The sequence below is a fragment of the Marmota monax genome, unplaced genomic scaffold (genome assembly GCF_021218885.2).
Source record: "Marmota monax isolate L192 unplaced genomic scaffold, Marmota_monax_Labrador192_F-V1.1 WCK01_AAM20220418_F8-fsc00319, whole genome shotgun sequence".
Taxonomy (NCBI): Eukaryota; Metazoa; Chordata; class Mammalia; order Rodentia; family Sciuridae; genus Marmota; species Marmota monax.
The window spans coordinates 608,246-636,121 of NW_026692103.1; the positions used below are offsets into that span (position 1 = coordinate 608,246).

At 36.1% G+C, this 27,876-nt stretch overlaps 1 protein-coding gene across 7 annotated transcripts in view; it reads left to right on the forward strand.

Moving 5' to 3' along the window:
* The first annotated feature begins 12,190 nt into the window (after positions 1-12,190).
* The window catches only part of Tanc2 (tetratricopeptide repeat, ankyrin repeat and coiled-coil containing 2), a 467,438-nt gene continuing 451,752 nt past the window's right edge, over positions 12,191-27,876 (forward strand). For 2 of the 7 annotated variants that reach the window (XM_046460981.2, XM_046460989.2), the window contains exon 1: positions 12,191-12,521. The gene's annotated coding sequence lies outside the window, so the exon portion shown is untranslated. Of the gene's footprint in view, positions 12,522-17,292; positions 17,366-27,876 lie in introns of all 7 variants that reach the window. The other 5 variants (XM_046460952.2, XM_046460997.2, XM_046460959.2 and 2 more) reach the window with 3 other exon arrangements.

The window sequence follows — 27,876 nt, forward strand, 5'->3', positions numbered from 1 at the left end:
ATGGACATGATCTTCAGGGCATGGACTTGGGAATCTCTGTTTTATTTCTGCAAAGACTGCTTTCCATCCCCTTTATTCTGTTGACTTTTTGTTGCACTCCAGATAGTTGAGATTGTCAGATAGCAGAGTTCCATGTAACTTGTTTCATTACAATTAATAAGTCGGTAATATAATATTCATAAGTCCCTTTCCCTTTTCTTTAACTGAGTCCTGATTCTTTACTTTCTTTGTTCCTTTCACACTGTGCATCAGACTGGGCTGATTAAACCTAAAGAAATTGCTCATTGGGCTTCACGTGAGTGGGATATAAGATGCAATCTACACCTTTTTTCCCTCTAGGTTTTCTTCTTCTCATCTCTTCTACACATTATTTTTAATAATTAAAATCTTTCTACACTTTATACCAATCAGATATGATTCCCTCATTTCTCAAAAATTTACTTTTTGTCTAAAGCTTCATTTGAATAAAAAGAAGTTAAGTGTATTCCGTCATATGAAAGAAAACAAAGACAATTTAACTTTATTCTTGCCTTTAATTTTGCTCATGGCTAATTGATAAGGGCTCTGGTACTGGGCTATGACTGTGGTCATTCTCCCTTTGCTGTTGATTGTATCCCTAATATTTCTTAACTAACTTTTAATTACTTATGGGCTTTGAGTACAGGGATAGGGCAGGTTCATTAAAACTTACACAACTGTTACAGAATCAACTCAAAGTTCATTTCATTAGTGGTGGATCAATGGCATCATCTTTATATTTGGGCATAGTAAATATCCTTGATGATCACAGTGTTGTAATATTTTTAGCATGTTGTCCTTTCGGGGTGGGGCGCGTCAACTTGCAAAATGGGTGCTCAGTAATGTTTATGGTTTCAACTTTGTCTTATTTTATTTTTGTTTTCAACTTTAAATCAGCTAAAACTTTCTTACATTATGCAATGTCATTCTTCAGTCATTTTTTATATGTTGAATTGTGACATTTATGTATCTGCTGATAAATGAACATTTTAAATTCTTACACAGACTACCAGTCAAGAGTTTATTTTCAGTAGTATCACCATTTTTGGTATTTATTTATGCAATTATTTGAATATTATATTTCCCCACTATCTATAAATATGAATAGGAAATGTAAATGCTGATGCTAGTAATAAGAGGCATAAGTTTCCCAAAGTAATATAACTGTGTTAAGATGGAGTCATTAGCTATATACAAAGCAATGACTATAGAGCCTCATAAGGCAGATATGAATTGGACAATGTTGGAAATATTGCACATGCAGGAAATACACTATCAAAGGTTATCTCTCTCTCTCTCTCTCTCTCTCTTTTTTGAGAGAGAGAGATAATTTTTTAATATTTATTTTTTAGTTTTTGGTGGACACAGCGTCTTTATTTTATTTTTATGTGGTGCTGAGGATCGAACCCAGTACCCCACGCATGTCAGGGGAGCACGTTACTGCTTGAGCCACATCCCCAGCCAAAAAGATTGTCTCTTAAAGATGAGTTGCAAGTAGGAATTGAACACTATATTTCAGTTCTCTGGAAAAAAATTCCTTGCCCTTATATTATGCAATACATTTTATTTTTGCATCATCAACATTAGTATGTGTGACCAGGAATGTATTAAGCAAGAAATTGGATAGGAATAGGTAGGAAATAAACTAAGGATCCATTTATAGGGAATTTCAAATGCAATTTTATTTACCATACTTTTCTAGTCCAAATGTCTTTTATGGAATGTATATTATCAATTTTAAGCACCTTCAAACTCTCCAGAGATTTAAGGAGGAGGTAAAGCAGTACAAGACATACAGAGATGCTTTCTGCCTATTGCCTCTCTGTTTGCTTTGCTGATGTTGCTGTCCCCCAAGTGAACATGTTCCTCAAGGTGCAGACCACAAACTAGGATGTCTGATTTTTAATGGCAAATGAATTTATTTTCACAGTTTAAGCTGTTATGAATTGAAAGAGTATGACAATAAAGTAAGGGTTCTTTAAGGGAGTTTGGTTGAGAGGTTATCTTGGTCCAGTCTTGTCCTTAGTTTTATAGGTCCAAGTGGTCCAGCCTGTCCATCATCTGGTATTGATTGGAGGGTGGTTGAAGGCAACTAAAATCATGAGAAATGATTTGTATTTGTGAAATAAAATCTAGGAGAAGGCCAATTTATTAATTTTACTATGGAACATATAACTGCCACATGGATTAGAATGCTTATGTTGGTATGAACTGACTTTCTGTCTCCCTTTTTTTCAGATCTACTTGATTATTTCAAGTAGATAATTAAAAATTCAAATTCACAAATATTTATTCAGGATCTATTATATTTGTGTATGTGTGTGATATATATATATATATATATATATATATATATATATATATATATGCCAGATATTTTTTTGAATGCAAGAGGTATAGCCATGAACAAGGCAGACATGATCTCTATCATTACAGAGCTTAAGGTTTCATGAGTCTGAATTCTGTGAGTATGATTTAAATATTAATGACATTGCTGTGGTTTAAAATGGTTTGTCACCTCTGAAATTCATGTCAAAATTTAATCCCCATTAGGAGATATGGTTGTGTACCAGATGAAACCTTTAAGAGGTGATTAAGGCTCTGTCTGTAGATTAATCTATTCATTTTATTAATGGGTTAATGGGTTATCTGCAGTTGGGTCTGCTATAAATGCCAGTTGTGCTAGGTACCTGCATGCTCCCTATCTTTTTTCTGTGATACCTCATGCCATCTCAGGACTCTGCCAGCAAGAAGGCCATCACCAGATGTGGCTCTTGAAAGCGGGCCTGAATGGTGAATTGAAAAATAAGCCTCTTTTCTTTATAACTTAGTCTGTGGTATCATCGGATTAGCGACAGAAAGTGGACCATATAGACATTAAGCCACGTTGCCAGATAGATCCAGCTTTGTCATAGGAATATGCCCATCACAGAATTGGGTAGGCCAAGTCCAAAGTCTAGGGCATCCCCACCCAGTCCTGGCAGTAATGGACTTATTCTGCTAATGTTTTACTCTCAACTCCCATTTTCTATATTTTGGGAATATTAAATCTCCCTTATTTTGATATATTAATTCTTAGGATAGGTAGTATGCTGTATTAACTGTTGTGGAATTCTCCATTTTCTGTTCAATTAGTCTTCATTTTAATTCAGACTTTGCCTCTTACTATGGGACCTAGGGCAAGTTATTCTGAACCTCAGTGTTTTCATCTAATAAGATGGGAATAATAGTTCCAATCTTATAAAGTTTTTGTGAGGATTAGAATAAATAATATAACACAAGCAAGATGCCTGGGCATAGGTCTGTTACATTGAATGATTATAGTCCAGAGACTTGGGTAAGAGCCTGGTACTACTATATGAACTAATTTTATCTTCACATCAATCCAATAAAGTAGGTATAAATTTTTTCCCAAATGTTTTTATTATGGTAAAAACATCAAATTCAGTAGTATAATTTTCAAATCCCTTTCAAGAATGAGTATCTTGAGGTCTAGAAATGCAGAACAACTGACTTGAGGTTTCACATTGTGTTGTATTGGGATTTGAGGTCTTTGCTCTTGACTCATATGCAGTCTATCTCCTTGAGTAACGATTTCCCTTCTCTTTCTCACCTAAATTCCATCTGTCTACTAGCTATTTCTACTTGGGTGACTTTTCACCATCTTAAATGAGTCCTTACCTTGAGTCCATAGATGGATTTCAATGAATAGCTTAACTTATATATTAACCAGGACTCTCCCAGATAAGTAGCAGAAATTCAGCTTAGACAAACTTAACCATGAAGGAATTTCAATAAAGGATCAGGGTATCTCCTAGAACACAAAGAATAGAATAGATAGATCCATATACTCAACTGCTACCAGGACTGTTCTTTCTAGCTCTCATTTCTAAGTTATGATTCTTTTTTCTATTAGACTCTTGCTTCTTGTATTGTATTTGAGCATTCTCTGTTCCTGAGGCTTATGTGTTAAGAAAAATATTAGTTATCAGCATTCACAGTTTTGGCTATTAAGGAGAGAATGACTTGATCCTTTGGATATAAAGAACAAAATTTCCAGAATGGGCTCTGTTTGACCCAGCTTGGGTTAAGAGCTCTTTGGCAGTCAATTCCACGGGTGTACATTACAGCAGAGGGTGTATAAGAGTATAAGTGCATTTTTTCCTTCTGAAGAGGGGATTCTTTGGCTTCATCATATTCTCAAAGAAAGGGATGCATAACTCAAAAACAATAAAGAATTACTAAAAACATAAAATTTGCCAAAAGCTTCTCTTGCTGTTCTCTTTCAAACCAACCCTCTGATTCTCTGCTTCTGTCATCAGTACTCAAAGCTTCTGGACAACTCTACCTATCATCTTGTTATATTCTGATTTCTCACTGTTTTTTTTAAACACCTGTATTCAGTTATTCAGAAAATTCTGTTAATTTTCCACATAAATATGGTTATTGGAACAATTTCTATTTCTACCGTCATAATCCTTGACCATCAGTTATCACCTCTAGATCATTAAATAGCAATATCTTCTTAACCAGATCCCTTCCTGCTCAAATATACCCTATGAGATGGATATTTTAAACACAGCCTTCCTGTCTTTCTTATGCTCAAAGACTCCACGGTATATACTTTCCTGCAGTCAGATCCTGTCCCACCTTTCCATCCTCTTACCAATTATATGTTATCTCTTTATTAGTAATCTGATTCACCAAACTTGTTGCTCAAATGTCTATTCTTTAGACTTGCAATGTGTCTATTCGTAGTTCACACTAATGCTTGTCTTTATTAAGAGAGGAACTCTGTAATTTTCATTGCAGAGGTCTTTCGCCTCTTTTGTTGATTCCCAAGTATTTTATTTTATTTTTTCAAGGCTATTGTAAATGAGGTTGTTTTCCTAATTTCTCTTTCTGAGGATTTGTCACTGATGTACAGAAATGTCTTTGATTTATGGGTGTTGATTTTATATCCTCTGACTTTGCTGAATTCTTTTATTAGTTCTAGAAGTTTTCTGGTGGAATTTTTTGGATCTTGTAGATATAGAATTATATCGTTGGCAAATAGTGATAATTTGAGTTTTTCTTTCCCTATCTGTATCCCTTTAATTTCTTTCATCTAATTGCTCTGGCTAGAGTTTCAAGAACTATGTTAAATACAAGTGGTGAAAGAGGGCATCCCTGTCTTGTTCCAGTTTTTAGAGAGAATGCTTTCAATTTTTTTCCATTTAGAATGATTTTGGCCTTGGGCTTAGCATAGAGAGCTTTTACAATGTTGAGATGTTGAGATATGTTCCTGTTATCCCTAGTTATTTTAGTGTTTTGAACATGAAGCGGTGCTATATTTCGTCAAATTCTTTTTCTGCATCTATTGAGATGATCATATGATTCTTATCTTTAAGTCTATTGATGTGATGAATTACATTTATTGATTTTCATATGTTGAACCAAACTTGTATCTCTGGGATGAACCCCATTGGATTGTGGTGCACTATATTTTTCTTTTCTTTTTTTAAAATATTTTTGTATTTGATTTGCCAGAATTCTATTGAGAATTTTTGATTTATGTTCATTAGACATATTGGTATGAAGTTTTATTTCTTTGATATGTCTTTGTCTGGTTTTGGAATCAGGGTGATACTGGCCTCATAGAATGATTTTTGAGGTGTTCCCTCATCTTCTATTTCATGAAATAATTTGAGGAGTATTGGTATTAGTTCCTCTTTGAGGGTCTTAGAAGATGGAAAGGTCTCCCTTGTTCTTGGATAGGCAGAATTAATATTGTCAAAATGACCATACTACCAAGAGCACTGTCCAGATTTAATGCAATTCCAATAAAAATCTCAATAATATTCCTCACAGAAATAGAAAAAGCAGTCATGAAATTCATCTGGAAAAATAAGAGACCCAGAAGATTTAAAGCAATCCTTAGCAAGAAGAGTGAAGCAGGTGACATCACTATACCAGACCTTAAACTATACTACAGAGCAATAGTAACCAAAATGGCATGGTATCAGCACCAAAATGAACTTGTAGACCAATGGTACAGAATAGAGGACCCAGAGACAAACCCACATAAATACAGTTATCTCATATTAGACAAAGGCACCAAAAACATATATTGGAGAAAGGATAGCCTCTTCAACAAATGATATTGGGAAAATGGGAAATCCATATGCAACAAAATGAAATTAAGCCCCTCTCACCATGTAAAAAACACAACTCAAAGTGGATTAAGGACCTAGGAATTAAACCAGAGACCCTGTGCCTAATAGAAGACCCCGCGCCTAATAGAAGTAGGCCCAAATCTTCATAATGTTGGATTAGGCCCTGATTTCCTCCTATAGTGCAAGAAAAAAAAATCAAGAATCAATAAAAGGAATAGATTCAAACTATAAAACTTCTTCTCAGCAAAAGAAACAATCAGTGAGGTGAATAGAGTACAGAGGAGAAAATCTTTACCACACTCACATCAGATAGAGCACTAATCTCCAGAATATATAAATAACTCAAAAATCTTAACACCAAAAACCTAATCAATAAATGGGCCAAAGAACTGAACAGACATTTCTCAGAAGATGATATACAATAAACCAGCAAACATATGAAAGAAGGTTCAACATCTGTAGCAATTAGAGAAATGCAAATCAAAACTACTCTAAGATTTCATCTCATTCCAGTCAGAATGGCAGCTATTAAGAATACAAACAACAATAAGTGTTGGCAAGGATGTGGGGAGAAAGGTACACTCATACATTGCTGGTGGGACTGCAAATTGGTGCAACCAATCTAGAAAGCAGTATGGAGATTCCTTGGAAAACTTGGAATAGAACCACCATTTGACCCAGCTATCCCACCCCTCTGTTTATACCCAAAGGACTTAACACACAGCATGCTACAGGAACACAGCCACATCAATGTTTATAGCAGCACAATTCACAATAGCTAAATTGTGGAACCAATCTAGATGCTCTTCAGTAGATGAATGGATAAAGAAACTGTGGTATATATACACAATGGAATATTACTCAGCATTAAAAGAGAATAAAATCATGGCATTTGCAAGTAAATGGATGGAGTTGGAGAATATTATGCTAAGTGAAGCAAGCCAATCGCAAAAAATCAAATGTTTTCTCTGATATGAGGATGCTGATCCATAATGGGGATTTGGGGGGAGGCATGGGAGGAATGGAGGAACTTTAGATAGGGCAAAGGGGACGGAGGGGACACAAATATGTGGACACAAATGGTGTGACTTTACTTTGTGTACAACCAGAGACATGAAAAATTGTGCTGTTTATGTGTACTATGAATTGAAATTCATTTTGCTGTCATATATAACAAATTAGAATAAACAAATAACTTTTTAAAAAATATATTTTTAATTGTAGGTGAACACAATACCTTTAATTTTTTTTTTTTTTTTAATATGTGGTGCTGAGGATCGAACCCAGGGCCTCACACTTGGGAGATGAGAGCTCTACCAGTGAGCCAAAGCCCCAATCCAAAGAAATACAATTTTTTAAAAAGAAACTCATTTCCAAAAGGAGTCCATTCTTTGGCCCAAGAGGTTATTATCTTATTCCCTCCTCTTAATCTTATTTCATCCCAGGGACCCTCCCTTCCTTCTCCTTTCCATTTACACATTTTTCTTATTCTACTTGCCTTGAGAAGCAGTCCCAAACCATTCCTTCTAAATTTATCTCTCTCCTTCTTGTGAATTATTGCAGCATTTCCTGTTTTACTCATGTTGACACTTAATTCTATCATATACTATGTTAATATTTAAATGTTTTAAGCATTTTGTTTCTCAAATAGATTATGTGGGGCTAGCAGGCAAGATTTTCTTCAAATCAATTATATATGCCCTATGGCAGTTATCTCAGCTGTACACATACAGTAGGTACAAATACTTGTCAAACATTTATAAATGTCAGTGGGAAGTATATGATAGTTTGCTTATTCACATTTACATTAATTCTTTTCACTTTACAAAGAAGGAATTTACAAAAAACTTCTTTTAACTAGTAGCTCCTCTATGTGGAAATGTTAGTAACTGTTAGTCTAGTAATTATTAAATATTCATCAAAAGTCTGAGATGGGAGTTGATGGGGAAAATGTAGAAGCTATTGCATCAGAAGTCATCAATTGCAGATCAAAAAGAAATGAGATTATGAAAAACAATCAGTGAGAAAAAAATTTATTTACATCAGCTTTTCAGAATACTTTTATTGTAAAATGGCTGACTTTAAAAATGTATTCTGTATTCTCATTTGCATTTTTTTTAAAGAGAGAGTGATAGAGACAGAGAGAATTTTTTAATATTTATTTTTTTTAGTTTTCGGTGGACACAACATCTTTGTTTGTATGTGGTGCTGAGGATCGAACCCGGGCCGCACGCATGCCAGGCGAGCGTGCTACCGCTTGAGCCACATCCCCAGCCCCTCATTTGCATTTTATACAACACTATCCTGAGGGTAACCGATAGAGGATAAAATTAATGTCTGTGACTTTGACCCATTATTCAGTGTGACCTTATGCTGGTTATAACCTCTTGAGCCCCTCCCCATTTAAAAAATTGAGGTAATGATACTTACCTGATAGAAAGATCATTAGGTGTATGATGAGGATAGTGATAGGGTGTTGCAAGGATTAAATAATGTAGTATATACATACATAAGGCAGTTAGTGAAATATTTGCTGCCCATCAGTGGCAGATTTTATTACTCTTTGAGAAAGTTCAGGTTAAAGGATAGATAAAGGTCTTATAGTTTCTCAAAGAGACTTGGAGGTGCCAGAAGGAAGACATGCAGAGGTGATTGTACAGAGTCGAAAGAGCAAGAATGGGCATTTGGAATACTAGAGATGGCACTGATAAGTGAGAAGATCTAGGTTAAGATTGGGCTACTCTATAGATATTTATTTGCACACTCCTCTTACATAGCAGGAGTTATATTTCCAAGTTTAAGTTATATATTAAAATTTCATCTTGACTAGAATGGATTTTTAATAGGTAAAGCAATTAGCATTCTCAGAATTTCAGGTATTGTGACAGAAAAGGAAAGCAGGGAGAGAGGCTGAGGACAGAGTTCTCTCTATAAAGTAGCTCTCTGTCCCTGCTGGACTCCACCTCTGTGGGGACCTCACCTCTGTCAGGGACATACTGTTTCCTCCACAAAGTTAGAGTATGGTAGCAAAATGTAAGTCCTCACAGAACTATGTGGAAGAGGATAGGCTGAATAGAAACCTGTTGAATGATCAAAACAAGAAAAATGAGTTCCTTCCAGTGGGTACTGGCAGTGCCCAGTGTGAAAAGGGGATTTGGAAACGACTAGCAATAGAAAGATCATTCGATGTATGATGAGGATAGTGATTCAGAGTTCCTTTAGCAGAGCAAGTGACCCTGTGGATCATGGTTATCAAAGCTTACTATGGGGAAATCCAATAATGAACTCTGCTGCTGAAATTGGATGATTACAGTGCTTTCCTAATTTTCAGGAAAATGGGTTTAAACATTTCATTTTGTGAATTATTATTAAGCTTTTGGTACTTCCTACTTTGTGGAAAAAGTTGCAAACAAACCTAAAAAGAAAAACACAGACATCATTTCTTAAAAATAACATTATTTTAAAAATATGTGTCAATCTGCATAAACACAATTGGGCCAGATCTAGTGCTGGTAAAATTGTGTCAAGTCCATATGGCAGAATTAAATCTATCAATATTTCATGGTGCTTTACAATGAACACCATAATTTCTGGGTGCTGCCACCTGAAATAGTTTGAAAAGCAACATATTACACCCCTGACTGCCTTTTGTTATTTCTCCAGGGAAAGAATGTTATTAGCCTTAGTGGAACTCACAGGGAAAGGCTTAGATACAAAGTAATCTTAAAAATAAATAAATAAATAAAAAAGACCAGAGGAGAATTAAAGAGGTTAAATTCAAGTGTAAGAAGAATAACATAATAATCGCTATTGTTTCCTGAGCACTTTATTGTGTGCCATGCTCAGTGCTAAATATTTGCCAAAATTTGGTTTAATCTTTATCAGCATCCTATGAGGTATCACCACCCACATTAGATAGATGGTGATAAGGTTCAGAGACTTGCTCAAGGTCACATAGCTTAAGTGGTGGGTGACACTGATCAAATCTAAGCTTTCTGGTTCCAGTGGTGATGGCATTGTAATGCTTCTTTGTGTGTAAAACTGTAAGTTAAAACAAAATGTGTGTTAAAATGTGTGTTAAAATTGAGATGAAGGAGCCAGGTTTCCTGGGGCACACCTGTAATTCCAGTGACTTGGGAGGCTGAGAGAGGAGGATTGCAAGTTTGAGACCAGCCTAGACAATTCATCAGGACCCTGTCTCGAAATAAAAAAGGCTGGGATGTAGCTCACTGGTAAAGTGCCCTTAGCTTATCCCTTTGTAACCATTAGCTAGGTCATAGTTTACATTTTCAGCAAACCAGAAGGCCCCCTCCTAACCCTCCTCAGTCATTTACCTCCTAAATAGTCACTACCTTGTCTCTGTCACCATAGGTTGATAAATTTTAGTTGGATTAATCTAACTCTTTGGAGTTACCACCAAAAGATTCCATATGTCAGTCATTCACCTTATCATGCTAGCAGTAGTTAAAGCTATAGTTAAAGCTAACTTTTCAAGCATTCAATGTGGTAGAGACTAGCTGTTCGGCATGGATTCATATTCAATTTCTTGTATTGTTCTAAAATTAATACTAATTGAAAATTTAAATTAACTTTTTAATTTTTTATTAGTTACATATGACAGTACATTGATCTTGACGTATCATACATTTGAATCAACTGGGGTAAAAAAAGAAATTCAGAATGAAGTGCTACAGATGGGGTAAATTCAGATGGGTTGTTTTCAAACTAGCCAATCTCCCTCCCTTAGAAACTCCACGGACACAGCTTTCTTGATTGATGTAATGTGTGCATCTATTTACAATCATGGCTACTCATTAGGAAGTGGATGACCATGAAAGGTCATCTCATTTTATGGAAGGGAAGATCAGTCAGGCAGACTATGCAGTAATGACTGCTTTACATTTTCTTAGGGCACATGGAAAAAAAATGTTCCAAATATCTTGCAAAGTTGACTGGGTGTTTCTTGATTTGAAGGAAAGGAAGAATAAACATAAGGAGGTCTCCCTGGGGTAGGGTTGAGTTGACAAATACAACTTAAATTTTCTTCAGTAAGGCTTTAATGTGTCTTTCCTTTCCTTGCTGGTTAGCTCTTAAAACCACATTACTTCTTATCTACCCTGGCAGTGACAAAAGCAGTGTTAACAACTTTACTTCAGGCTTGTAAGCTATGGTTGCTGAATTTTCGGCAAATAATCTAGATAACAGTTTTCGTCTTCTCTCTCCATCCCCCCAACATTGCTTCCCTCCATTTGGTCCTCATTCTGTTTCCCATCACAGACAACTGTGGCATTTTGAAGCTGAGAATCAGGGGAAAAATAACTGACACTTGTTGGTTTCGATGATTCTAGGAGTGACATGTGCCTAAAAGTGATGAAGTGGGGGAAGTCTTGAGGAACGTTCTGGCCAGGAAAGAGCAGGTCAGGCCCTGAAGTTGGCGCACGTGACAGCGCCGGCCACCTCGAGAGTGACATCATCCCTGGGGGCGGAGCTTAACCCTGCAGGGCCTTGTCAGCTATTGAGTTTCCTCTCCTCTTCCCCACCGAAAGCCATCGACCCCACCAGTCAAAGCCCCCCTGAGGAAGCGAGAAATGCCTAGACATCCTGGAGCGCCAAAGGCACATCTCTCCGCCCAGAAGGGGGTTTACTCTCCCCTCCCTCTTCCAGCCGTTCCCCACCCTCAAACTGTGGAGGGGCAGGGGGCGGGGGCGCGCGCGCTCCACCACGCACGCGCCCCCACGCACGCGCTCTCCCTCCGCGCTCGCGCTCCTCCCCACCCGGCCCGGAGGGGGCGGGGCTGCGGGCGGCCTCGGAGGGTGCGACGCCCCCGGCGCGGCGGCGGCGCTAGAGAGCGGTCGGTCCGGCGCGGGTTGCTAGGCGCGCTGCTTCGGCGGGGCCCGCTGGCACAGCCGCCTCGCGCGAGCCGCTTGCCCGGCGAGGCAAGCTGAAAGCGCACGGAGCGCAGGGCCCGGGGCCGCCGGCGCTGCCCTGCCGCCGCCGCCGCCCTCCGCGCCTCCTCCGGGCGGCCCCACCCCCGTTCCCATCCCCCTCGCGCTCACCTCCTGGCTGTGCCGCGCGCTAGGCGGAGCAAGGCGCCCGCCGCCGCCGCGGAGCTGAGGGGCTAGAGCCTGCCCCCGCGCCGTGGCTGACAGGAGGACCGCCGCGGGCTGCGCTCGCCGGCCGCGAGGCCGCGCCGCGCCGTTCCCGGGCGCAAACCCACGGCGGGGCGTCGGAGGGCAGCGAGGTGCTCCGGGGAATCGCGGGCGGCGCGGACGCGCTGCGTGGTTCTCACCAGAGACTTCGGGGTCTGGGGCTTGACCCAGAGGTGCAGCGAGCCCCTCAGAGCGGCAGGTAAGGGACCGGGGAGCCGGGAGAGGAAAGGTCGCTACGGTGACTGGGGCGTTCGCCTCCGACGCCCCAGCTCCAGGGAGAGGGGCGGGGGCAAGAGGGGAGGCAGAGAAATGGGCAGCGAAGTGCCTTGAGTGTCCAAGGTGGGGAAGGATCTTGCCAATGTGGCACTGAGGGGGCCTCCAGATGGGTCCGGGGTGGGCCACTTCGCTGTCACCGAAGGTGTCTTGGAATTTGGTACTTGACAGTCTTTGGATGACGGGGACCAAGATAAGATAGATGCGAGGCAGATTGCTAAACGTGGCAGGGAATGTCGTGCGGAACGAGTTGCAAAATGTGCCCCCAGAATGCAGCATAAAAGTAGTTGTGAAATGTGTCAGGTAAGGCACAGGATGGGCTGGCCTATGGGGCGTTGAAATTCATGATCGAAGTGATATTAATAATTCCTCTGGGAAAGGAGGTGTAGTACAATAAAAGATTAATAGGGTTCATTGCTAGATATTTTACCACAGGAAATCCAGAGGAGCTATGAGAGTTTTTTGTTTGTTTGTTTGTTTTTTGTTTTTGTTTTAAAAATAGGGATAAGTGCCCACGTGAAAGCAAAAAGCAAATTGTGTCTGATTGTGAGATGAGATAGGAAAGAAAAAATAGGGCTAAAATAATGTCAGGGCGCAAGCACTGATACAATTGTATCCTGTCTTCTGTTCCAGGTGTGGGATGTTTAAAATGGTTTTCACAAAACATAAACAATGATAATTAACATTAGGAAGATTTGGTGTCTTTTACTCTCTTCTGTGCTCCTTTCCAGGAAAAGAAAAGGGGGGGGGGACCCAAGAAACAAAAAAACCCACAAAACAAACCAAACATCTTGACCATAATTGTGAGTTCAAGATGATTAGGCAAAGGGAATATTTTTCATCTGGGCCCTTGCCTTGATTTTTACACAGGTGAAAATAACTGGAACGAGGAAAACAAAACAATATGGTTGAACAAAAGGGATAAATTTTCAGGCATTTTGAGGGGTTGGAGCCAAAAGCTATTGCAATAGTTAATTACAAAGAATGGCAGTAGTGAAATATTGTTCTGTATTCTGAGTGTTGGGATGGTGAAATAAGAGAATTGAATACTGTAAATTGGCATAAAAAAGCAACAACATGGACACTGTCAGTGGAGTGCTTCTTGCAGTATTTTCCAGGTAGATCATCTTAGGAATGCAAACACACACACACACACACACACACACAAAACAAAACAAAAAAACATTAAATATTCCTTTTCTCTTCCTTCCTGTCCCCCCACCCATTGACATATACATATATATATGAACATATACATATATATGAAATTACTCAGATGCTGCAAAACATTGTGACTTCCATTTAAGAACATCTGGGTTTTGAGAGGATTGTTAGAACATAGCTGGAATTTCAGAAGTAACAAAAGACAGCTAGATGAGCTATTTAATGTAACATGTATACATACAATGTATACTATGAAACAAAAGCAGAAATATCAGGATGTGTTCATTAGGATTAATTATTGATGAGATGTTGGTATATTATAATTCTTATAGAGAAATTGAATTTCTTGCTGAATGTTGTTCTTATTATAGTAATTTGTCAGATAATCTGAAAATTCATACTGATTGGCTTTCTTCTGCTTCCAAATTCAGCCATTGAAGATCATTTGCTTTAAAGACAAAATTGGATTTTCCCTGCTGATTAATTTTGGGTTTTAGTCTTTTCTGTAGATACGTCCCTTACCTTGAGGCTCTGTTGAGGCTAAAGAAGAGATGAGAGGGCCAGAGAAGAATAAAGAGCAGTTCTGTTGGGTCTTCCTGTTTTGTTCTGACTGTAAGCCATATGTACTGCCACCCCCTACTGTCTGTAGGAAGAGGTATTGCAGAGTCCCATTCTTTTCTTGTTATCACTGCCCCCTTGTGTAAGGGAAGAAATGGATAGTTGCACTTTTGGGAACCAGTCCTCTCAGATTGTTTTTTATAGATTGGTTATGTAGATTATTAATTACCTATTCTCTTATGAATTTCAAGGATTTAAACATATTGTTAATCAGTCCTCAGATTTAATGACTATTTTTAATTTAAGTATCTGATTTTAGTCAGTAATTCAAATTGCTAAGAATGTTTTTAGTGTTCAGGAAGGCAGGGTATTGCTACCAGTAGTAATAGTTCACACTTTTTATCACCTACTCTGTGCTTGCCCTGTTGTACATTGTTTTAATCAGTTCCATAATTTTATGAGGTACCCACTGTTATTTTTTTCTTGTAGATGAGAAATTGAAACATAGGTTAAATAACTTGTCCAAGATTATATAGCCAAGAAGTGGAAGAGCTGGGTTTTGTTTCTTTTTTTTCCCTTTAGTTGTAGATGTATTTATTTATTTTTATGTGTACTGAGGATTGAACCTAGTGCTTCATACATGCTAGGCAAGCACTCTTCCACTGAGCTATATCCACAGCACCTAGCTGGGTTTCAATTTAGGAATTCTGGCTCCAGACTCTCTGTTCTTCACCATTACTCTATATTGTCTTTTCACTCAAATTAGTACTGACAAGGAATAATTAAAACGCATGTGCACTCCATAGAATAAAAAGTAAAGATATGGATAAACCTAGTAAAATTCACATAAATGTTAAGCCTATATACAAAATATTATTATTTATAGTATGAACATTCTCTTTAGGAATTTGTTTTTAAATTTATTTGTGGGATTATGAATGGAGGAGTGTCAGTACTTTTTATGTGGTTGAGGAAATATTTGTGAGGGTGTTTGGTTTTGGAAGGAACTTTAGCATAAAAAGTTACTTTGAAGCAGTGTGACAGAAAACACATGATTTCTTTAAAAGCACCAGTAAACCTTTACAGTTAATTTTCTTCAGGAAAATTAAGGAGAAATTTTTATTTCTCTGGCCTCCTCACATTTTTATTATCTTTATTTTAAAAAGTAGTTAGCAAAAATTGATTGGATGGTTGTATATATTTAACTCTTTCACAAACGAATGTTTGCTCAGATTTTTAACACTTAAACATTGTTTTGTAGATATCGACTATATAAGAAATAATATTTGTAGAATAAAATAGACATTATTATTGCTGTGGGTATATACGTGACTGCATGACCAATGTAATTCTGCAACCTGTACACTCAGAAAAATGAGAAATTATATCCCATCTGATTCAAATGTATGATATGTCAAGATCATTGTACTGTCATGTGTAACTAATTGAAACAAATAAAAAAAGAAATAATATTTGTAAAGATGAGTAAGCTATAAAGAATACAGCCAACACTCATCCTTTACCCATTTTAAGAAATCGAACATTACCTCTCACAATTATAATAATTATTTTCTTCTTTTAGCTGAACTGTTGCTGCCAGTCTATTCTATAGAAACCTTTTTATACTGTGAATCATTTGTCTCTTGTAGCCAAACACTTTTATTTTTTCTACATGTTGATATTATGAGAATTCAATATAATCTATTGATTATGGCTAAAATTTATTCAGGATATATGTTTATATACTTAAGTATACTTAATAAGTTGAATGTAGACTTAGACCATACTATGTATTTGTAATGATTGGTAGTTCATTTTAGAATACTTCACTTGTAAAACCTAATTTGATTTTCCAGGTTTATCATACAAATTTACTGCCATTGTTAAACATATTCTTCCCTCTCCTATCATTGATTCTTGACTCTTCCATGCTAGTTCTCCTTTTCCCTGTCTTCTCCATAAGTGCCTTTGTTCTTTTAGTATTTTCTAAATGAGTCTGTATGGATTATTTTAAGGAAAGACATGTAGACTCTAGAAAGGAATGTACTAATCTGGTAGTTCCAAGTGGGGCATATTAGGGCAGTTGATGCCTATTGGATATATGATAGAATAAGTGTACATAAAAGAAATGCATAAAATTCTCTCCTTGTCATATTCCTCTTGCAATAAACTTAAAATTAAATCAGTTACTGATTGGGCATACTTGTTGAATTACACTGGATTACATTTACCCAGAATCACACGTTAGCTGGAATATTTTTGTTGACAGTATCCAGATTTTATTTCAAGGAGCTATAACAAGCTTTTATGCACGACTGTTTACTTTTCTAGTGCTAGTCTGATAAAGGTAACATATATTGGAAGCTAGTTTAATTATTTGGACACTTCTGTTTTCTCTGAATGAACTGATAATTAGCATTGTCATATTTGTTTTATGTGCCTGTAATCATCAAATACTGTTATTATTTGAAGGGAAGATATTACATAAATGTGCTGAATAAAAGAGCTTAGACTTCATTGTAATAATATGAGAATTATTACTTGATTTACTTGAATAGCATCTTTTGTGGTAACTTATCAGATGAAAATTGTTTAAGATTAAAAAAAAAAAGATGAGTGAGGAGATGTATATATAGTGAGGAGTAGTAAGTGTCCCTGAGGAATCTCTTTAAAAAGTCATGGAAATCAGTGTTAAAAGATTAAGAACATAGAGCTGTATTTCTTGACTCAGTGATCCTTTCTCTTTCTTTAGAAGTTATTTTACTTTAAATATTTAAGATTCAAGGTTACGTTAAATGAAGAATAAGAAATTTGTGTCTTGAGTTTTAGAAGGCTAAAGCAGATTGAGGATGCAGTAACTGAAAAATTTCTGGTAGGCACCTTTCTTATTATGAGAAGCTCAAAGTAGTTATATTATTTGGAAGCAAATTTATTTTATTAGGTCATTTTATTTTATTGTATTGTATTTTTTGCAGTGCTGGGGATTTAATCCAAGGCCTCATGCATGCTAGGCAAGTGCTCTGCCACTGAACTACATTCCCAGTTCAGGTCAGTTTATTTTTAAAAAATCTTCATAAATCTGTAAAAGCTGTTTGCAGATGTTACAGGTGTCAGATAAATTGCTTTCTTAGGGGCCACATGTTACACAGGTATCTTGTAATGTTCAGCTTCTGTTTGCCCTCGAAATAGTTGAAAGTAAACATGACTAAGTTTAAGTGGCAAAATAATTAAGTTGGTGTTAGTCATAATCATGGCTTTTCTTTATTCTTTTCTCCACCTCTCAAATGGCTTTCTTTTTTAATCAAAACTTGAGACAGTCTCATGTCAGTTATCTAAAGTAAGCAGTTGTGTTACAGTCAGTAACTTTTTGATGGATTTTTAAAAAATCCATTTGCTTCATAGACACTTTTACTCTTTATGCCAAATTTATGTCCCTTTCTTTCATACATACCTCCACATTGCTGCCAGAGTGAGCTGTTTAAATGGTCAGCTGATAATGTTACTCTTCAGAATCTTTCAGTGGTTTCTCATTACTGAATAGATAAAATGGAAACTCCTTAGCAAACTATGTAAGGTCCTTCATAGTCATTTCCCTGCTTCCTCTTTAGACTCATTTCGTGTCATTTTATCTTCAGAGCTGTTCCTCAGTAATTCTGAATTACCTGTGCTTCCTTCAAAATATAATGTTCTCTTACATTTTCATAATTTTTTATATGAAGTCCTCTTTTCGTGAACCTTTCCTCTCTTCTCCTTTGTTCTCTGGGCATTTTTTTCTCAACAATTATGGGTTGGACCAAATAGTTAACTTTTTAGTGAAGAAGGTTTGCTTACTCCCTGAGTTGGGCTTGGACATGTTATCCTCTACCTTTGCATCTGGTGATTTTCAACACCAGGATAGTTAGTATATAGTAGTACTCATTATTTATTTATTGAGTAAAGATTATTGACAGTTATATCAGTTATGCCATTGAAACCTCATCTCTCATTGAATTGGAGAAATTCTAGGCATTAGGAGATGGATTTAGAGAAATATGCATATATGCATTTATCTTTGTATAGGTGTGTGTATATACCATCTAAAATATTATTCAGAGTAACTCCTAGACTGTAATTAACAATGACCCTAAAAATAAATCAGGTTTTGTTCTTTTTTATGTTTTCTGTGATGTTAAGAGGAAGATTAAAAGGTTCTCTGCGTCACAACCAACAATAAAAAATTAAAAAAAGAAAAAAGAAAAAAAAAAAGGTTCTCTGCGTGAACTTTAGCCTAATTATTTTCTTTGTATATTGCAGGGTTGGCAAACCATGGGCCACATTCAGTCCATTATCTGTTTTGGTATGGCCTGCAAGTTAAGACTGGTTTTTACATTTTTCAATGAAAAACAAAATCAAAACACACCAGACACTAGTATGGCAATATGTAAATCAATGGATGTGTAACTGATGTGATTCTGCAATCTGTATATGGGGTAAAAATGGGAGCTCATAACCCACTTGAATCAAAGTGTGAAATATGATATATCAAGAACTATGTAATGTTTTGAACAGCCAACAATAAAAAATTAAAAAAAAAAAAAAAAAAAAAAGAATACTGGAGCTGGGGGTGTGGTTCAGTGGTGGAGGGCCTGCCTGGTATATGCGAGGCACTGGGTTTGATCCTCAGCACCACATAAAAATAAATAAATAAATAAAATAAAGGTATTCTGTCCATCTACAACTAAAATTTTTTTTTAAAAAAGAATACTTTGTGTCATGTGAAAATTACAGGAAATTCAGGTTTCTGTGTGAAACACACACAGTTTTATTGGAACCTAGCCATGCTCATTTGTTTATATATTGACTGTGGCTGTTTGGGGGTACAACAGCAGACTTGAGTAGTTGCCATAGAGACCATATGGCCTGCAAAGCCTAAATATTTACTATTTGGCTCTTTACAGAAAAAGTTTGCTGGTTCTTGGTCTATTACACAGTCTGTGCTCATTAAGTACTTATTGAATATTATGAGCTGTGCTACACCTTGTCCTTTGAAGGCTTTTGCAGGGAATAATTGCATTTATTTATTAAGAGAAAATTGGTCACCTTGCCTTAGTATAGATTTATCTGACAGACCCCTATTGAGCCCCGTGATGATACAATACTCTTATTATGTCTACCTCTGAAGAATTCAGTTTCTGACAAAGTGTGTTATTAGATTCTATTCCTTTTTCAAAGAAGTATCCCATGTAAGAGGTTTGGAGCACAGCATGTAAGAACATTTTTCTTTAGTCAAATTTCAGTCTATCACGTATTTTGCACAAAAAACGTTGTTGTTATACTTTTATATACCTGGATTTTGTATATTAGCTTGTTAAACAGATACTATGTGTAAAGTATGAGTTGTTGGAGTACTTATGTTGGAAAAATTGGGGGATTTTTATGGAGTATATTAACATATTCACTCACTTGATATTTATTGACCACCTATTAGGTACAAATTTTGTTGTATTTGACTTGAGGGTGAAAATTTTCTTCCATAAATAAAAGCTAAAATTGAATTCAGAATTTTATGTTCTAAGTATTTCTTCTACTTTGGGGGAAATATAGTTTTAAAAATTGTGTAGTATAGTATTATTATTTTCTACTTTTCTAAAGTTTTACTAGCCAATATTGATAAGTTTTACTGTTTTCTTTATTTGGCAAAGATGTTTTGAGAAGGAATGTAATGACTTATATGTTCATTTATAAACATCAGCAAGTATTACAGACATAAAATTCACAAGGAAAAACACATATAAACAGTAATAATGGAAAATTAGTTATTTCACATTCATCCTTAGACCAGGTAGCCATGCTTATTACTTCCTTTTCTTAAATACCATCTAGCATTGTCTTATAATGACATATTTGATCACAAAGATTGACAACAAGAAGAAATACGGCACCAGTTTTTTATTGCCATGGAATCCCCTTTTCTCCACCTATAGGTCAGTTTTTTAAGTAGATTACATTTATGAAACTTGGAGATGAGAGTGGGTGTGTAGATATTGTGATTTAGTCATTTTAGGTTTGGAGAAGCTGCTTCAGATCTCAGTAAATATCCTCTACCTAAATGAAGGCAATCTCTTCTTAGCCCTTTGTTCTTAATCTTGTACTGGGAAGGGGGAGTGTCTCACAATTTCTAGCTCTGGTTGCTGAAATTTGATAAGGCAAAGCTAATCAGCTATGGATGCTTGAGAGAGATTTGTTGTATTATAGAATTCTATTTCTGTTCAAATTCCATGGAATCCTGTTAGGGTCCCTAAGATTATGAATTAGGGTGAAAGAAGGTAATTAGCTTTTGTGGACCCATGGAATCAAGACTTACTAAAGCACATAAACAAATAACCAAACAACCACATATATACCAATCCTGCTTCAGCATCAGTATCTAAGCTCTTTCTTTTTAGAGTTTTAAGAAGACAGACTTCCTTTGGAAGTTGTTATTCAGACATTCCTATATTATAGAATGCCAATACTGTGTTCAGTCGTAAGAAGCTTTGAGTTTCTATGAAGTGGAGACCAATGAATGAAAAAATATATGTATATCACACTTTCTTTATCCATTCATCTATGAAGGACACCTATAGGTTGGTTCCATAGTTTAGCTATTGTGAATTGAGCTGCTATAAACATTGACATGGCTGCATTACTGTAGTATGCTGATTTTAAGTCCTTTGGGTATAGACCAAGGAGTGGGATAGCTGAGTCAAATGGTGGATTCATTCCCAGTTTTCTGAGGTATCTACATGCTGCTTTCCATAATAGTTGCACCAATTTGCAGTCCCACCAGCAATGTATGAGTGTACTTTTCCCCCACATTCTTTCCAACATTTCTTGTTGCCTGTATTCTTGATGATTGCCATTCTGACAGGAGCAAGATGAAATCTCAGTATAGTTTTGATTTGCATTTCTCTAGAGAAATTGCTAGAGATGTTGAACACTTTTTCATATATTTGTTGATTGATTGTCTTCTTATGTGAAGTGTATGCTCAGTTCCTTAGCCCATTTATTGATTGGGTTATTTATTTTTTTGGTGTTTTGAATTCTTTATATATCTGGAAATTAATGCTTTATCGGAGGTGCATGTGGTAAAGATTTTCTTCCAGTCTAGGCTCTCTCCTCATGTTATTGTTTCCTTTGCTGAGAAGAAGCTTTTAAATTTGAATGTATCCCATATTGGTCATGCAGTCACATATATACATGAAGTAATAATATCCGTTTCATTCTACTGTCTCTCCTATCCCCTCATCCCCTCCCCTCCCCTCCCCTCCCCTCCCCTCCCCTCCCCTCCCTTCATTTCCCTCTACCTAATCTAAGGTAACAACATTCTTCTCTACTGCCCCTGCTGTATTGTGAATTAACTTTGGGATATTAGAAAAAATATTCGGCTTTTGGTTTTTTGGATTGGCTTATTTCGCTTAGCATGATATTCTCCATGATCAATATGATTCTACAACATGTACACTTAGAAAAATGAGAAATTATATCCCATCTATGTATGATATATCAGAGTGCATAAATGCATTCTACTGTCATGTATAAGTAAAGAAAAAATAAAAAAGTTTAAAAAAGAGAAGACCAATTGTATAATAGAAAAAACATGAATGTATGAATTTTGAATCATAAAAATGGGTTTGAATTACTGCTGTCACTTATTTATTGTGAAGGGCCAGAAACTTATCTTGCAGGGTTTTCATGATGATGAAATGACAATTAGTACTTAATAAATGATGATTTTTTTATTAGACTTTGAATTGTGTTCTAGATTTCTCTTTTTTGATGTGTGCTTCACCCAACACTGCCTCATGATTTTTTACTGGTATTGTCAGTCCAGCTTTTCTTTCTTATTTTTTTCTCCTTTCAGCATTGCAAGGCATTTATAAAACCCATGGTACTTTGAGTACTGATTTATTTGTATCCTCAAATTTTCTCTTATGAAATATTTGATAAGAGAAGAGCTTAGAAAGTCTTTTAATAACCATAAACTTAAAATCCAGACACTGTTTGACAAATTCCTGTTTTGTATTATTTTTCCCCAGTAATAGGGATTGAACACTTTAATGAGTATTTTTCAATGTTTTTCTCTTTTCTCAAGAGCATATAATCATATATACACACATATACAGTTGTTTTTAGTTACATTGGGGATCATATTATTTACATTGCTTAGTAACTTGCATTATTCACTTAAAAGTATATCATGACTTTTAATTAATTTTGAAAAGCTGAATATATCAAAGCATACTTCACCATAATTTATTCTGTTCCTACCTAAATGATGGATGTTGATTTTTTTTTTATTATTTTAAGCATTATTCCAGTCTTATGACCAGAGAAGCAAACATTCTAAATTAAATATTAGCAAAATAAATTCAGCAGTATATTTAAAAGATAAGATCATGATACAGCAGGTTTATTCCAAGGAGACAGGAGCATTAAAATTGTAATATTTTATTGACCAAATTTTAAGATTAAAATTATTATTATTACTCTCTTTTAGGGATAGTTGAGGGATGTTGTATTGGTATTTGTTCAAAATGGCATTAGGAGATTGCCCACCCCTGTGAACAGCAGTCTAAAATTTGCATGGTTCTTTGATCCTCAAAGTTGATAGACAAAAGTCTTTTATTTTGGAATCTTTTGCTGGGGGGGACTTTGTGGACCCTTGTACATTGTCTTGTCCTCACTACTGGCCTTTAGTTGCCAAAACCTGGTACTATGGACAGTATAGATTTTACCATATTTCCAGAGACTGTGATAGATGATACAGGCGACGTTCAATTTAGGACTTGTACCTTTTAAGATATTGTGTTTGATTGCTTTGGACTTAATGAGCACCTTGTTGGCCTCCTTAGAGATTCTTCCTTGTTGCCTTGGAAATGTTGGCCTGAACCTTTTTTTTTAACATGTTTTTTTATTTGTATATGGACACAATATCTTTGTTTTATTCATTTCATTCATTCATTCATTTATGTGGTGCTGAGGATTCAATCCAGTGCCTCATGCATGTGAGGCAAGTGCTCAACAACTGAGCTACATCCCCAGCCTTGAATCTCTTGAGGTCTTTCTTGTTGTGCTTCTTGGCAAAATTATGTGTTCTTTATAATATGAGTATCTGAAACCATTTCTATTCCCTTTCCAGGATGAGTCATATTCGAACCCAGTGCCTCATACATGCAAGGCAAGTGATCTACCACTGAACTACAACCCCAGCCCTCCCCCCCTTTTTTTTATCATTTAGAATGTGGCTGAGTTCAGGAAATCTTTTTCTAACTTCACAGAACTTTTTTTCCTTTGTTTTTTTCTGTAGTATTAATACTGTTCTTTGATTTGACTGTATCTGTTCTGCCTACTGAAACTCTAGGAGTAAAGCAATATTGGAAAAATGAGTCTCATGTTTATCAAAAGACAAAAAAGCATTTGATAAAATTTCAGAATAATTTACTAATGGGTTTATATAGCATAATTTCTGAATTCTTACTGGAATGAGGATGTCTTTCTTTTATCTTGATCAGTGAATGATATCTTGACTGGATTTAGTGCTCCTTTTTTTTCCTATAGCATATACAAGTTGTGCCATTTCAGGCATCTTGTGCAGTGGGTAAGTTTGATGCTAGTTTGATTCTCCTTTCTTTATCTGTTTCTTTTATCTTCTACACATGTAGTTTTACCATCCTTCTGTGCCTCAAGATTATTAGTGTAATCTTGTTATATACTTTCTCTCTCTCATGTTGTGAGAAACTAAATTATTAGTTCATCTCTCATTTCCTGGCTGTAGAGGTCTGTGTTTCTTTCTTTGGGATATCAGTTTTTTTTTACTCATTTTATAAAGTTTACTAGTTTTACCAAAACGTGTCCTGTTAGACATGGACTGTTGGACATTAACTCAGAATGCTGAGTTAATATTCTCAGGTACACATTGTAGTTTTCCAAAGTGTAGTTTAAAATGTTTTTTCATATTAGGAAAAAATGATTGTTTTACTTTTTGTTTTATTTCTTGCTTGAATTTTCTTCTCCAGGGACTCCTATTATCTACGTGTTCAGTCTGTTTTCTGTTTTCAGTATATGTAACTTTTCTCTTTTTATATTTTTGAGTTGTAAGATTTTTTCTTGTTCATGAGTTTTATAATTCTTACTTCCATTGTTTCATGTCTTGTGTTATTTTCATAAGACCTTTTAGCTCCTTTTGAAATAATTGCTATAATTTTGATCTGGCATGCATTTATCATCTGTAGGAGTGTGATTCTGTTCCTTATTCTCTTTTTTCCAATAATAACAACTTTTGTGAGATTGACCTTGGTATTATTCTGTGACATTTTTATTTGAAGTTACTGTTATTTTTTAAAATCTTTTATTTATTTATTTATTTAAAATATTTTTTTTTAGTTGTAGATGGACACAATATCTTTATTTATTTATTTTTATGTGGTGCTGAGATTCGAACCCAGTGCCTCACACACATGCAAGGCAAGTGATCTACCACTGAGCTACAACCCCAGCCCCACCCCCCCTTTTTTTTTATCTTTTAGAATGTGGCTGAGTTCAGGAAATCTTTTTCTAACTTCACAGAACTTTTTTTTCCTTTGGTTTTTCTGTAGTATTAAAAAATATCATGGCTTGCTTTCTGAGATTCCCTAACCTTATTCACTAGTGGGGTCAGAACCTTCTCTTTTCTTCATCTCTTCTTTCTGACCCTGATTTTCACCCCTCCGTGACCTTGGATTCCTTTCCCTGTGCCTTCTGGGGCTCACTGTCAGTCACCTGCAAAACTCCCTTTATTTTTTAATCTCTTCTCTAAACAATACCTTTATAGCTTGCTCTAACTGAAAACCTAACTCTTCCAAAGGGTACTTCTTTCCTTATAGAGTTTTTTTAGTGGTGGCTTCTCCTACTGAGAACAAAGATTGTCTTTTTGCTTCTCATTGCTATGTCTAGACTACTTCTGGGCTCATTCTCACTTTTGTAATTACTGGTGACTTCAGTGTCCATATAGATTATCCTTCTGATACTCTGGCTTCTTGACTTCTTCTCTTCCAGCAATCCTATCTTCTCTCTTAGCCATTTATTTCTACAGATATCATAGGCAGATGTTTTTAAACCCTTGGTATATCTGCATTATCTGAGGGGCTTTGAAAAACCATAGGTGCCTAGAACCCATTTCTATAGATTCTGATTTGGTTCCTCTGAGGTGTAGCCCAGGATGTTATTTTAAACATATTTTCAAGGTGACTCAAATGGACAGCAAGGATTGAGAGCCACTGCCTCAGAACATTTTATTATGAATAATCACAACTTTCTATAATATTAATGTCTGACATTTTACTCTCCAACTACCATTTTGTATTTTTCAGGTTTACTTCTAGTACCCAACAACCTTAATTCTTTGACCTCATTGGGACTTTTCATCTACCACATCTTCTGTTCCACAATATCTTCATATTCTTTCTTCCTTTTTTACCGCTGACTTCCCATATTCTGCCATTGCAATTGCTTTTTTGAATCTATTCTCAATCCCTCTGACCTCTCTCTCTTGGTTGCTCCTGTCTGGCAAAATAGCACTGGTTACTCTCAGCTCAGTTTTGTACCACATACTTGTGGGAGAACATGATTGGAACAAAGCAACTATGTGAACTTTAAATTCTTGCCTGTTTACCCAACAAGTTTAAATTCATTGTTTAGTGTATTGCCTGGATATCCCGCTATATTACTCTGATTCTTTCACCCTCCCATTTGCTTAGATGATTTTATCTTTTCCTTGCACTCAGAATTTTAAAGTGTTTCCTTTTCCATCCTCCCTCTCAGCTGGTGACCTTGTTTTCACTTTCACCAAGAAAAGAAACAATCTTCATATCACCTGCATCTTTACCAGTGTTACTATGAATTAATTAACTGTCTTTTCCTCTATTAAAATCAATTCCCTTCAGTTTTCCCTTAGAGTCCATCCATTCTCACTTTCTCAAGGATGTTATTCCTGTAATTCTTTTTTCTATTTTCTAGATCACTGTCAACAGAATAAAAACATACTGCAATTATTTTATTTAAAAGAATCCCTCTCTTGAACTTCTTCCAGCTATTACCCTATATCTTTTTCTTATTTTGTACTAGATACTACAAGACTAGTTATCTTTGTTTACTTTGTCCAGTTCTCTCCCTCCCTCTTTTCCTCCCTCTTTTACACCTTTATTGATGTGTAATTTACATATACAAAATTCACCCATTGTAAACGTACAGTTTATTGATTTTTGGCAAATGTATACGTTGTGTAGCCATCACCACAATCCAATTTTTGAATGATTCTATTACCCTAGAAAATTGCTTTTAGTCAACCTCCATTTCCAGCCCCAGCCCTAGGCAAGCACTGATTTACTTTTGTTTTTAAAGGTCTTTGGACATTTATGTAAATGTAATCATATAGTTTGTAGTTTTGTTTTGTTTTGTAATTTTCAGTCTTTTGCTTCTGGCTTCTTAGCATGTATTTTTAGCTTAATCTATGTTATGTATTAGTATTTATGTATTAATTATGTATTAATTTTTAATTATGTATTATCCTTTATATTGCTAAATATTATTCCATTGTTTGTATCACATTTTGTTTATCCATTCACAGAATAGACATTTGAATTTTTTCTGGTATTTGGCTTATATGATTAATGCTACTATGAATATTCATGCACAAGCTTTGATGTGGAAAATGTTTTAATTTCTGTTGAGTAGATTCCTGGGAGCAGAATTCTTGGGCTCATGATCCATTTTGAGTTTAATTTTTGATATGAGATAATGATCTAAATTTGCTTTCAGTACATACAGATATCTCGTTGCCCCAACACCATTTGTTGAAAAGACTGTCCTTTTTTCCATTGAATTGCCTTGGCATCTTCATTGAAAATCAAAACCTGGGGTACATGGAGGGATTATTCTCTTGTGAATGTTTTACCACATGGAACTTCCTGTTAATCTCTTCTCTTTAGTTCTCTTCTTTCTCCAGATAGGCCCTCATGATAGTGGAAATGCTGGGTCTCTCTTTCCTCTTCCCACTGAGATGGCTACTATAACTGAGATTGTGAAAAATCAAGTTAAGTCCTTTTTGGCCATGGTAACAAAGCTGCTGGTTTTCAAGGCCTGCTCCACTGAGGTTGAACTGCATTTTTGAGGGATGGAGAGTAGGAAAGTAGTCCTAGGCAAATACGCCATAGACTTGTTCTTCTCCAGAGTTAAGTTGTTTTTATGAATAAACATTTGTTGCTTATGGTTCATTTTGAGTGCTGAAAAATCAGATTTCCATTCTGTTTTGAACTATTCTAGTCAGGCTTCCTCTTCTATCACTCCACTGAAACTGCTTGTTATGGTCATCAGTGGCTTTCAAATGGCTCCATCCAATGGTCATTTCTTAGTCTTTGTTTTACTTGACCTATTAGCACTGTTTGATACTCTCTCCCCATGAAGTCCTGGCTTTCAGGGGGAAAGGATGCTTTATCTTGGTTGTTCCATGTCATTGTATGCTCCATGTTAGTGAATTTCTTTCACTGATTCCTCTTCATCTT